Raw genomic sequence first — 12,311 nt, 5'->3', positions numbered from 1 at the left:
AAAAGGTCGCAAACGTACGGATCACTCCACAGAGTTTTGTACAGAACACCGGTACTGAAAATGCATTGAAAAGTCAAAGCCAGCAACAAAATTCAGTAACTAAAGAAACTGAAGATTCAGCATGTGAAGCACCGAAAAGAGCGTTACTGTCGACGTTGCCTGGGAAGGGCCCTTCCCAGGAACGTTCGGCTGGGAAGTCCTCTCCCAACAGGGCGGGGGGAAAGACTTCCCCAAATAGGGCTGGAAAGTCCAGCCCTCCTTCCAATGCCCAGATCATAAAGGAGGAGAAGGTGAAGCCACAGAGCTCCCTTAAAACATTGGCCCCAGGGGCTCTGAACTATGGAGCGTGGGTTGGCGACCACGGGGCCCTCAGCTGAGTCCTGGCATTTCTTCCACTTACTTGTGCCAGGCTCCTCACTTTCACCTATCCTATCCGACCTCCCTTGGTCAACTCTTGTTCTTTTCCGACCCCGACGCTATTAGGTTTGCGAGGGCTAGGGAGTCTTTCATTTTCACGCCCTTCGTGGCCCTTGTCTTCCTTTGGCCGATACCTTCATTCTTCGAAGTGTCGGACCCCTTCCATATTTTCCCTCTGATTAGTGTTATATAGAGGATGGTTGCCTAGTTGTACTTCCTCTTAAAACAATAATCACCACCACCACCTTAAAACATTGGAGAAGAAGCCTTCTCCAACTCAGTCGGGGTCCACAGGATCACCGAAGAAATCCGGCAAGCCATCTGCCGGCTCTCCTCCCAAAAAGAGAGAAACGGTGGGCAAGAGCGAGAGGGCCAGACGCCCTCTTGTTCGATCACTTTCTGGAGAACCTAGTTCTCCCAGGAAGAAGGCCCACTGTTCCAGACCAATAAGATCACCGTCCGCGGAGGGTCCAGTCAGCGCGCCTCCTTCTTCTGAGGAGACAATGGAGACTGAACCACTCATTGTCTTGGATGGTGACGACAATACCGACAACAACGGCGGAAAATGGCAGGTAGTTGACAAAAAGAAGGGCAAGCAATTGTCCTAATTTCGCAACACTACCAATCCACACAATGACACTATTGCAGTGGAACTGCAGTAGTTACCACTGTCGCCTAGCTGAGTTACGTCAACTGATATCCGTCTATGCGGCCTCCATAGTCTGTCTACAGGAATCTCGTTTGAGACCTGGACACGACACGACTATGAGAGGATATCGTCTTTATTCCAAAGACAGAGTAGCTGTGGATGGCGCGGCAACTGGGGGCGTTTGTACCCTAGTTCGCTCCGACATCTTCAGCGAAGAAGTACCGCTCCGTACTCAGCTAGATGCAGTTGCAGTTCGCACTCCGTTGCCAGTAATGACAACGGTTTGCAACGTGTACTGTGACCGTTCGTGGACGCCGTGGTTTGTAGATAACCATGAACTATCAAATTATTTGCCGACTAGTATTCAGAAGGTTCGCATGATACTCCACTCAGGGCATGGCCCTTCGAAGAGTATTCGGTCACATTCAGATAACGACGACTGAGCTATAGATACTGCCAATCATAAAATGTAAATTCTACACTAAGGCAAAGTTTTCAAATAAATCGCAACAGAAATTGGAAGGATCACATTTTAATAAAAAAAAAATCAATTGATTGAATATGAACAACTGAAATGAACAACGTAAAATAAATCATATGCATTCATTAACATTAAATAAGGACCAAGTCCATCTTGCATTGTCCATCATAAACCGGAAATAATTATTTAACACAAATTCACAGAAATGTAGAATCTTATGGATATACCAAAGTCTATCGGGTCATATTATGTCATTCACTCGCCGTCGCAAATGTTAATTGTACCTGTCTACTCCGCCTTGCCTTTCATAGTTATCATTGTTCCTATCTGACTAACTAAATATCGGTTAACTTGAACCCCCCCAACAGATTTCAGCATTTATAAATGATCACACATGCCAACACAATACACATAAATGAGTAAAATGCACGTCGTTTCCACCCATCGAGCTGCTGGGCTGCACCTGAAATGAATCTTTATCTACTGGCATGAAAATATGAGTTGGTGCCGTCTGGACTGCGTCGAGGTCTGCCTTCACCGTCAGCTGAAATGCTACTACAGCATGAATCTACTATAAGCATCTACTACATGTACATCGATCGCAATAGGTGACTCTGATCTTAAACATAACTATCACTGAATTGCATTTTAAGACCCTAATCGTGCGCATATTCCAACATTTCATTACTTGCAACTACGAATCTTAATTTATTAATTCATGTACTTGATGACTCTCTTCAATACCAATGCCTAACGCTGGACTAGCTTGTCAATCATCTCACAAAATATGCGGCGGAAATTCTATTAACAACACCATTAACAACTTAACACGTCTCGAAACTCAATATAATTCGACACGCAAACCATAAAATCAACCTAAATTATCTCGTGTCCGCCACGCTTTATGACGACCCTACGCTCGTCATCTCATTGTATACCGCACAAAATCATCACATCCTAACTGCACAAGCAATATTAAGGAAGAGTCTTATTAACATTATACATGAACATTACCTAATACACCTTAATGAACATCCATATCACATCATGGAATTATACCAAGATCACGCACCAATATTTCACACACGCTATCACACTGCAACTTACCTGTAGTGAATGATATATTTTTGTTTCACAGCGATAAATAATTCGGACACAACGCAGTAAAACGTCTCATCCACGGTAATTGACGGCATACAATATTTACCCACGTATGATCAATCGCAACCCGACAATACAACCGAAAATCTGTTAGATCGTTCAAGTTAACACCCCCTTGTCACCTACGTGACATTGACAAAAGGACTAACGCTACTAAAGCATTCTAGGAAAGCAAAAGATAGACAAGTACAATAACTTATCTGGCTTCTTCATGGTAATTCCGCAGCGGTTTAATCATCATTTTTGTAATTCCGTCCATTCCGGCAGAGGCCTGAGTCCGCCAGGGCACTATATTGGTTTAGCACTTCATGTTGTTCATTTACATTTCCTGGTCAGATAGTGATTTAACATCTCCGGCCGCCACCTGAAACTTGTACAATATAATTAGGAATACAATTTCACACTAATTGTATCTTCACTATTCCAGTTTGATACTGGCCTGAGGAAACATATAATTCGAGGTTTGCAAATGATTTTGGCTATTATATAACTTATATCTGGGCTTATTCTTTATGTTTATCAATTACAGAACCAGATCTTTCAGCTTGCTTCAATTATCTTCCTTCATACAGTAATCAGTAAGTAAAACACGAACTCCTTCCATTATTATTTACAATAATAATAAGTTGCTTTCCATAAGCAGAGAAATCCTATGCTAGCTATACATGTGTTTTTGACATTTGAGGAACTGAATAACAACTCTAACCTTCATCATAGAAGTTGCTAAAGGAAAACACACACTATTGTTCTTCTTCTTACTATGACACACGTCAGCACGGGCCCATTAGATGATTTGCCATATGAAGTTTCATGCTAATCCATGGCCCCCTTTACAACTTCAAACTAGATATCATGTCTAGCCACATTCTTCTCAGCTGATGCTGACATTGTACTGAGCTCTTGCTTGTAGATAAAGCTGATCTTGACGTAATTCGACATATACCACGGGGTCTTGAGTTCGATCCACCGGCTCTCATCCATTATATCTATTCTACACTTACGAGTTGTATCGGTTCTTTTATAAATATGCGCGTAAGCCGCACATTGACACGTTACACCTTTTTCCAAGTTATTGATACACATTTCATTTCACTTATGACTTTCAATGACCGGCCGACATATTGCTACAGGTCATTGAAAGGTCATATTCCCCCTCTACTTGGAGAAGAAATTTCGAACATGGGGAGAAATTTCTTATTATATCAGTCTTTGACTGGCTAAATCCTTCCTTTCTTAAAATATCAATACTTCCAAGCCTCATTTCCGAACAACTCGTGCTTATCACTCAGATCAAATTCCGTGTATTTATTTGCTACGTCTCATCATTCATCTTCAGAAGTATGCATTGGTATCAGCTTTATGAACATCTACTTCCTCGCTCGTGAGATCGTTTCCACTCAAGTTATCGTCTGTTATATCGTCCTCAAAAACGAGATTGGCTTCTTCATCATCATCAGTAACAGGGAAATAATATTGTCTTAAATTTGCTGAATTGAATATTGACATATTTCTAGAATTCAAGCTCTGAATCTTATAAGCATTATTGCCCAGATCCTCTATAACCTTAAACGGACCAATATACAATGGGGCGAACTTTGAAAAGAACCTTGCTTTAGGGTCAGAAGAAACAGGTTTCTTAATCAACACATAAGTCCCCACTTCTAGCGGTTTCCGGAAGTTTCTGTATCTCATTTTCTTCGTTCTCTTCTCCGCCTGTTTCACCATGCATAGCCGCGCTCGTCGAACATTTTCTCCAGCCTGGGGTAATTCATCCATGGGTCTCTTAACAATCTCATTCCAAGGACGTTGAGGATAACGGTTCAGATGCAAAACGCTGGGGATATTATCAATCGATTCATGCCAAGTGTCATTAATACATTCCGCGATTGTTGGTAGAAACGTCGCCCATGCCCAATGACGTTCCGGACAGAAAATTCGGCAGTACTTTGCAATCTCGCGCATAATCCTCTCGGCGGCATTCGATTCCGGATGCCTGTATCCAACAACGAGTAAATTTTAATACCTAATATTGTGACCCATATGACCGGAAGTCCTCTTTTAATTTCAGATTCGCCCAATTGGCGGTCTTCCAACAACTCTTCGGGTTCAAATTCCCAAGATTCTATGTTTCCAATCACCCCTTTACGTTGCTCATTCAGTTGCTGCTTGAAATCTATCTTATTCTCCTTAAATTCTAATTTGGCGTTTTTTTCACCCCATTCCTCTCGTGGGAGTTATCATCAAATGAGGTTGCATTAGGATTGAGCATCCGGTCTGCAGCATCCTTTCTTTGTTGCCGCTGATACTCGAGACTCGACGCACCAATGCAATCTGCGTTCATCTCTTGACTCCTTATCGCTTCTTCCAAACGTTTAGTCTCTTGTTGGCGTTTTAATTCTTCTACATATTTCTTCTTTTCTTGGTCAACGTCTCCTTCTCGATTTTCACTTCTATATCCTATCCTTCCTTGACTTCTATTCCTCCGGTACGGCCATCTATCTCGTTGGAAACCCCAACGTGTTCCTCTTCTAAACCGTGGATATCTTCCATTACCATTCTGACATGATGTCCATCTCCGGTCGCGTTGGTTGTCTTCTGAATTATCATGTCTCTCCTGCTTCTCTCTCCTCATGCAGTAGCATTGATTATTCCCCCGACATTCATTTTCCTGTTCCACTGTTGTTGCGACGTTTACCACTGGATCTACATGCCTTATTATTCTATTTCCGACTTGCGTGTTTGTGCTGTCAAGCTGCCTCAAAATTGCCTCTGCTTGCACCGCGGACTGTACGTTCGTTGTTGTCATCAACCGTTGAACATCAGATGGAAATTGTTTAATTATGGCTCGCACCATTTCGAGTTCCGTTGGGGGTGAGTCAAGCTCTTTCAAACGGTGAAACTGCATGGTAAAATAGTCCGAGAAACAACTCGGTCCGCTGAGAGAATATTTTTTTGAATACAGCTCCAATCTGACATTTTGTTGAACGTCAATTCCCCAAAAACGTTCTAAGAACGCGCTCTTAAATCCGGCGTAGTCTTCAAAAATGTACCTGAACGCTTTGTACCATATCAGTGGTGCTCCGTCCAAATGTCGTTCCACTGCCTTTAATTGCCTCTCCGGCATTATTTTTGCCTCGCGGAAATACTCTTCGATTTCTCGAATGAACCCTCGAGGAGTCATCCCCGACTTTATATTTCCGGTGAACTTTTTGGTCTATCTTCGTTTGTGCGTATTACATTTATTATTTGGGTTCCGTTCGCCGTATGCGCAACACTATTCTCACTACTGTCCGTGTTATATACCGGTATTTCAAACTGATAGTCTAGCTCAGTTTTCCTTTCATTATCGACCGATGACTGTTTCTCCAAAGTCGTCAACACAAGTTTCTTGGTTGTTTCAGAATCAATCCTCATATTCTGGATGTTCTTCTGTACATTTTCCAACTCGTCACTTAATTTCTTTATCTGCTGATCCGCTTGGGTCCTGTTTCTATCTGTCTCATCAATAATGGACTGAAATTTACTATTAATGTGTTCTTTCGCCGTATCCATCTCCTCATGAACTCCTTTATTGATTTCTTCAATATTTTCAGTCACTTTCCTAAACTTATCGTCCCAACTAGTATCCGATTCGATAATTTTCCCTTGCATAATAATTACTTCTTCTTTTAATTCATTAATATCACGGTCAACTTGTGTTTGAATATCGTTCACGTTGACCTTCAATTCAGCTTGAAGTTCGGTGAACCTCTCGTTAATCTCTTTTCTATTCTCATTTATTGCTACTGTCACCTCACTTCTCAAGCTTTTCATGTCCTCCTGTATGTCCGCCTGTATTTCGGCTATTCGCGACCCTAGTGCTGATATTTCTTCCTGCATCACCCTTGAGTTCTGCATGACTAATTCTGAAACAACACGCTGATTCTCTTTAATCTCTCTACTGGTCTCCTCCTGCCTTTCTCGTATTTCTCTTCGCATCTCATTTGCCACTGCTTCCTGTGACTCTCTAACCTCCTTTCGCATTTCAATAGCTGCAATTTCCTGTGACTCTCTAATTTCTTTTCGCATTTCGCTCGCCGACATTTCCTGCGATTCTCTAATTTCTTTTAATGCGACTCCCTGCGACTCTCTAATTTCTTTCCGCATTTCATTAACGGTCGTTTCCTGGGATTCCTGCACTTTCGTCAATCTACCCGCTAACTCTTCTAGCAGTAACTTTACTTGCGCTAATGACGCCATTACTAATAACACCGATATTCAAGCAGTAAATGTCTTTATCCTACGTTCCTCAAATATCACCTAACCTATCACTATTGCTTTAGCAGCCACAAAATTCACTGATTAAGCCCTGACGAACCCAAGCTCATACCGAAATGACCGAATAATTACCATACTCACATGAATGAACGAATAATCTGACCCTGATTAATTTATCCTTCCAACTTCCCATTGCCAAACTAAGTCTTTACCATCATCGCTCCGTTGCCTACTATACGCATCATCATCGAGCGGACAAAATACATCATTATTTTCGTTCAATGCCTCGCGATTGACAATCAAAATATAATATATTAACCTGCTCACTCGTCAATACTCAGCCCAACGGTGGGCGACCAAAAACACTAATTCACTATGTGACCGTTCGTGGACGCCGTGGTTTGTAGATAACCATGAACTATCAAATTATTTGCCGACTAGTATTCAGAAGGTTCGCATGATACTCCACTCAGGGCATGGCCCTTCGAAGAGTATTCGGTCACATTCAGATAACGACGACTGAGCTATAGATACTGCCAATCATAAAATGTAAATTCTACACTAAGGCAAAGTTTTCAAATAAATCGCAACAGAAATTGGAAGGATCACATTTTAATAAAAAAAAAATCAATTGATTGAATATGAACAACTGAAATGAACAACGTAAAATAAATCATATGCATTCATTAACATTAAATAAGGACCAAGTCCATCTTGCATTGTCCATCATAAACCGGAAATAATTATTTAACACAAATTCACAGAAATGTAGAATCTTATGGATATACCAAAGTCTATCGGGTCATATTATGTCATTCACTCGCCGTCGCAAATGTTAATTGTACCTGTCTACTCCACCTTGCCTTTCATAGTTATCATTGTTCCTATCTGACTAACTAAATATCGGTTAACTTGAACCCCCCCCAACAGATTTCAGCATTTATAAATGATCACACATGGCAACACAATACACATAAATGAGTAAAATGCACGTCGTTTCCACCCATCGAGCTGCTGGGCTGCACCTGAAATGAATCTTTATCTACTGGCATGAAAATATGAGTTGGTGCCGTCTGGACTGCGTCGAGGTCTGCCTTCACCGTCAGCTGAAATGCTACTACAGCATGAATCTACTATAAGCATCTACTACATGTACATCGATCGCAATAGGTGACTCTGATCTTAAACATAACTATCACTGAATTGCATTTTAAGACCCTAATCGTGCGCATATTCCAACATTTCATTACTTGCAACTACGAATCTTAATTTATTAATTCATGTACTTGATGACTCTCTTCAATACCAATGCCTAACGCTGGACTAGCTTGTCAATCATCTCACAAAATATGCGGCGGAAATTCTATTAACAACACCATTAACAACTTAACACGTCTCGAAACTCAATATAATTCGACACGCAAACCATAAAATCAACCTAAATTATCTCGTGTCCGCCACGCTTTATGACGACCCTACGCTCGTCATCTCATTGTATACCGCACAAAATCATCACATCCTAACTGCACAAGCAATATTAAGGAAGAGTCTTATTAACATTATACATGAACATTACCTAATACACCTTAATGAACATCCATATCACATCATGGAATTATACCAAGATCACGCACCAATATTTCACACACGCTATCACACTGCAACTTACCTGTAGTGAATGATATATTTTTGTTTCACAGCGATAAATAATTCGGACACAACGCAGTAAAACGTCTCATCCACGGTAATTGACGGCATACAATATTTACCCACGTATGATCAATCGCAACCCGACAATACAACCGAAAATCTGTTAGATCGTTCAAGTTAACACCCCCTTGTCACCTACGTGACATTGACAAAAGGACTAACGCTACTAAAGCATTCTAGGAAAGCAAAAGATAGACAAGTACAATAACTTATCTGGCTTCTTCATGGTAATTCCGCAGCGGTTTAATCATCATTTTTGTAATTCCGTCCATTCCGGCAGAGGCCTGAGTCCGCCAGGGCACTATACTGGTTTAGCACTTCATGTTGTTCATTTACATTTCCTGGTCAGATAGTGATTTAACATCTCCGGCCGCCACCTGAAACTTGTACAATATAATTAGGAATACAATTTCACACTAATTGTATCTTCACTATTCCAGTTTGATACTGGCCTGAGGAAACATATAATTCGAGGTTTGCAAATGATTTTGGCTATTATATAACTTATATCTGGGCTTATTCTTTATGTTTATCAATTACAGAACCAGATCTTTCAGCTTGCTTCAATTATCTTCCTTCATACAGTAATCAGTAAGTAAAACACGAACTCCTTCCATTATTATTTACAATAATAATAAGTTGCTTTCCATAAGCAGAGAAATCCTATGCTAGCTATACATGTGTTTTTGACATTTGAGGAACTGAATAACAACTCTAACCTTCATCATAGAAGTTGCTAAAGGAAAACACACACTATTGTTCTTCTTCTTACTATGACACACGTCAGCACGGGCCCATTAGATGATTTGCCATATGAAGTTTCATGCTAATCCATGGCCCCCTTTACAACTTCAAACTAGATATCATGTCTAGCCACATTCTTCTCAGCTGATGCTGACATTGTACTGAGCTCTTGCTTGTAGATAAAGCTGATCTTGACGTAATTCGACATATACCACGGGGTCTTGAGTTCGATCCACCGGCTCTCATCCATTATATCTATTCTACACTTACGAGTTGTATCGGTTCTTTTATAAATATGCGCGTAAGCCGCACATTGACACGTTACACCTTTTTCCAAGTTATTGATACACATTTCATTTCACTTATGACTTTCAATGACCGGCCGACATATTGCTACAGGTCATTGAATGGTCATAGTACTTTCCACCGGATTATAACCTTGATATGCATGCACTACAAGATTTGATCGCTCAGTTGCCTCCTCCTTTCCTCATGCTGGGGGATGTGAACGCCCGTAACACACTATGGGGTTCTCCCTCTTCCTGTTCTAGGGGGAGGAAGCTCGAGCGAATGATCAACCTATTTGATCTTTGTGTGCTCAATACAGGGGAACCGACACATTTCAGTAGCGCGCATGGCACATTCTCACACCTGGATGTCACTTTGTGTAGCCGTGCGCTAGTTCCCCTGCTACGGTGGCAAGTTCACGACGACCTCTGTGATAGTGACCACTTCCCGATAATTCTGGCTCTCTTGGATCAAAGACTGTCCGAAGTACCCAAGCGCTGGTTACTTCGGCGGGCAAATTGGCCAGAATTTACAAAACGCGCAGTGATGGCTGATGATATGCTGGAGTCTGTTGACGACCACGTCTCTTCCATTACTACTGGAATTTTGGCTGCTGCAGAGGAAACAATTCCTTCCTCGTCCGGTATTCGTCGCCGGAAACAGGTCCCATGGTGGACGGACGAAATTGCAGCAGCCATACGTGATCGCCGACGGGCTTTTAAGCATTATCGTCGGAATCCTACGATGGCCAATCATATCGCATTTAAGCGTCTGCGCGCGAAGGCCCGTTTTTTGATTCGAGAAAGTAAGAAAGCTACGTGGGAAAAGTATGTGTCATCCATCACGGCACATAGTCCGTCATCACAAGTGTGGACAAAACTCCGCCGTATTGTCGGAGTACAGAATGTGCCCTCAGTACCCGGAATCTCCATTAATGGAGATATAGTTACGATTCCTTCTGTCATTGCAGACCACATCGCGTCACATTTCGCAGATACGTCCAGCTCTAGGAGATACGACCATGCATTTCTTCCAATTAAGCGCGAAGCAGAGGCCCACCAACTCTCTTTTTCCTCTAGTGCTTCGCATCCCTACAACGTGGCCTTCACGGAGTGGGAGTTGCGAAGTGCACTTGCGCAATGCAGAGATACGGCTCCTGGACCGGACAAAATCCATAATCAAATGCTTAAGCATTTGAGTGACAGATGTCTCATGGATATCCTCACCCTATTCAACAGAATATGGAGTGAGGGAGAGTTTCCATCTCAATGGCGTGAGGGAATTGTAATACCAATTCCCAAGCCAGGTAAAGATCCAAAACTTCTGGATAGTTATAGGCCAATATGCCTTACAAGTGGCCTCGGTAAGCTATTTGAAAGGATGGTTAACCGGCGTCTTGTGTGGGCCATGGAAAGGGAGGGCCTCTTGTCTAACTACCAGTGTGGTTTTTGCTCTCATCGGTCTGCCACTGATCATCTGGTCAGACTGGAGAGCGCCATTCAGGAGGCCTTTCTCCGGAAGGAACACCTAGTCGCCGTGTTATTTGACCTGGAAAAAGCTTACGATACTACCTGGCGATATGGGATTCTCTCCACTCTACACCAGTGGGGATTTCGGGGAAATTTGCCTACGTTTATTGAGAACTTCATGTCCCTCCGTCTCTTAGAGGTCCGAGTAGGGAATGCATTTTCTCAATATTACGTTCAGGAAAATGGAGTACCTCAGGGATCGGTACTGAGTGTCACGCTGTTCGCAATCGCCATCAACGGCATAGTTGCCGCTGCTGGGCCCGCAGTCGTTCCCTCGCTGTATGTAGACGACTTAGCTCTGCATTAAAGCTCCGGAAGGGTGGCGTTTGCAGAGAGACAGCTACAGCAAGCTATTAACCGAGTCGACAGATGGGCCCTGCAACATGGTTTTCGATTTTCAGCAGCGAAAACTTCAGTTGTACACTTCTGTCGACGTCGGCCTGTGCATCCGGAACCAGAGCTCCGCTTGCGAAACAGTGTCTTACCAGTGGTTGACACCTGCAAATTCCTGGGTCTCCATTTTGATAAGAGACTTACGTGGCAGCCCCACATCCATCAGTTAAAGGTTGCCTGCATGAAGAGACTTAACATGCTTAAGTTTCTCAGCGGCACTTCGTGGGGGGCTGACCGTGCGGTACTGCTACGATTTTACACGGCGACGGTCCTCTCCCGAATTGACTATGGAAGTGCGGCTTATGGCTCAGCATCAAAATCTACGCTGAGCCTTTTAGACAGTATTCACCATAGTGGAGTAAGGCTGGCAACGGGTGCTTTCCGTACTAGCCCCATTCCCAGCCTGCTCGCTGAAGCGGGAGTTCCACCTTTACGGATAAGGAGGCAGCAGTTACTCCTAACGTACGCTGCCAAAATTCGTGAAATGCCGCTACATCCAAGCTATCAATGCATCTATCGCATCCAATACCACCAGCGGTGCCAAGACCGGCTGAATGCCACACGGCCGGTTGGGTTTCGGATTGATAGCTTGTGTCATGATTTGAATATTGATATCGGTGGTTGTCTTGAACGAACTCATAGCGAGGTACCTCCATGGTTGGTTCCGCGACCGGATGTACGT

The sequence above is a fragment of the Anabrus simplex genome, chromosome 1, assembly GCF_040414725.1.
Source record: "Anabrus simplex isolate iqAnaSimp1 chromosome 1, ASM4041472v1, whole genome shotgun sequence".
Classification (NCBI taxonomy): domain Eukaryota; kingdom Metazoa; phylum Arthropoda; class Insecta; order Orthoptera; family Tettigoniidae; genus Anabrus; species Anabrus simplex.
The sequence above is the reverse complement of the archived record's forward strand: the minus strand, read 5'-3'. Positions refer to the sequence as shown.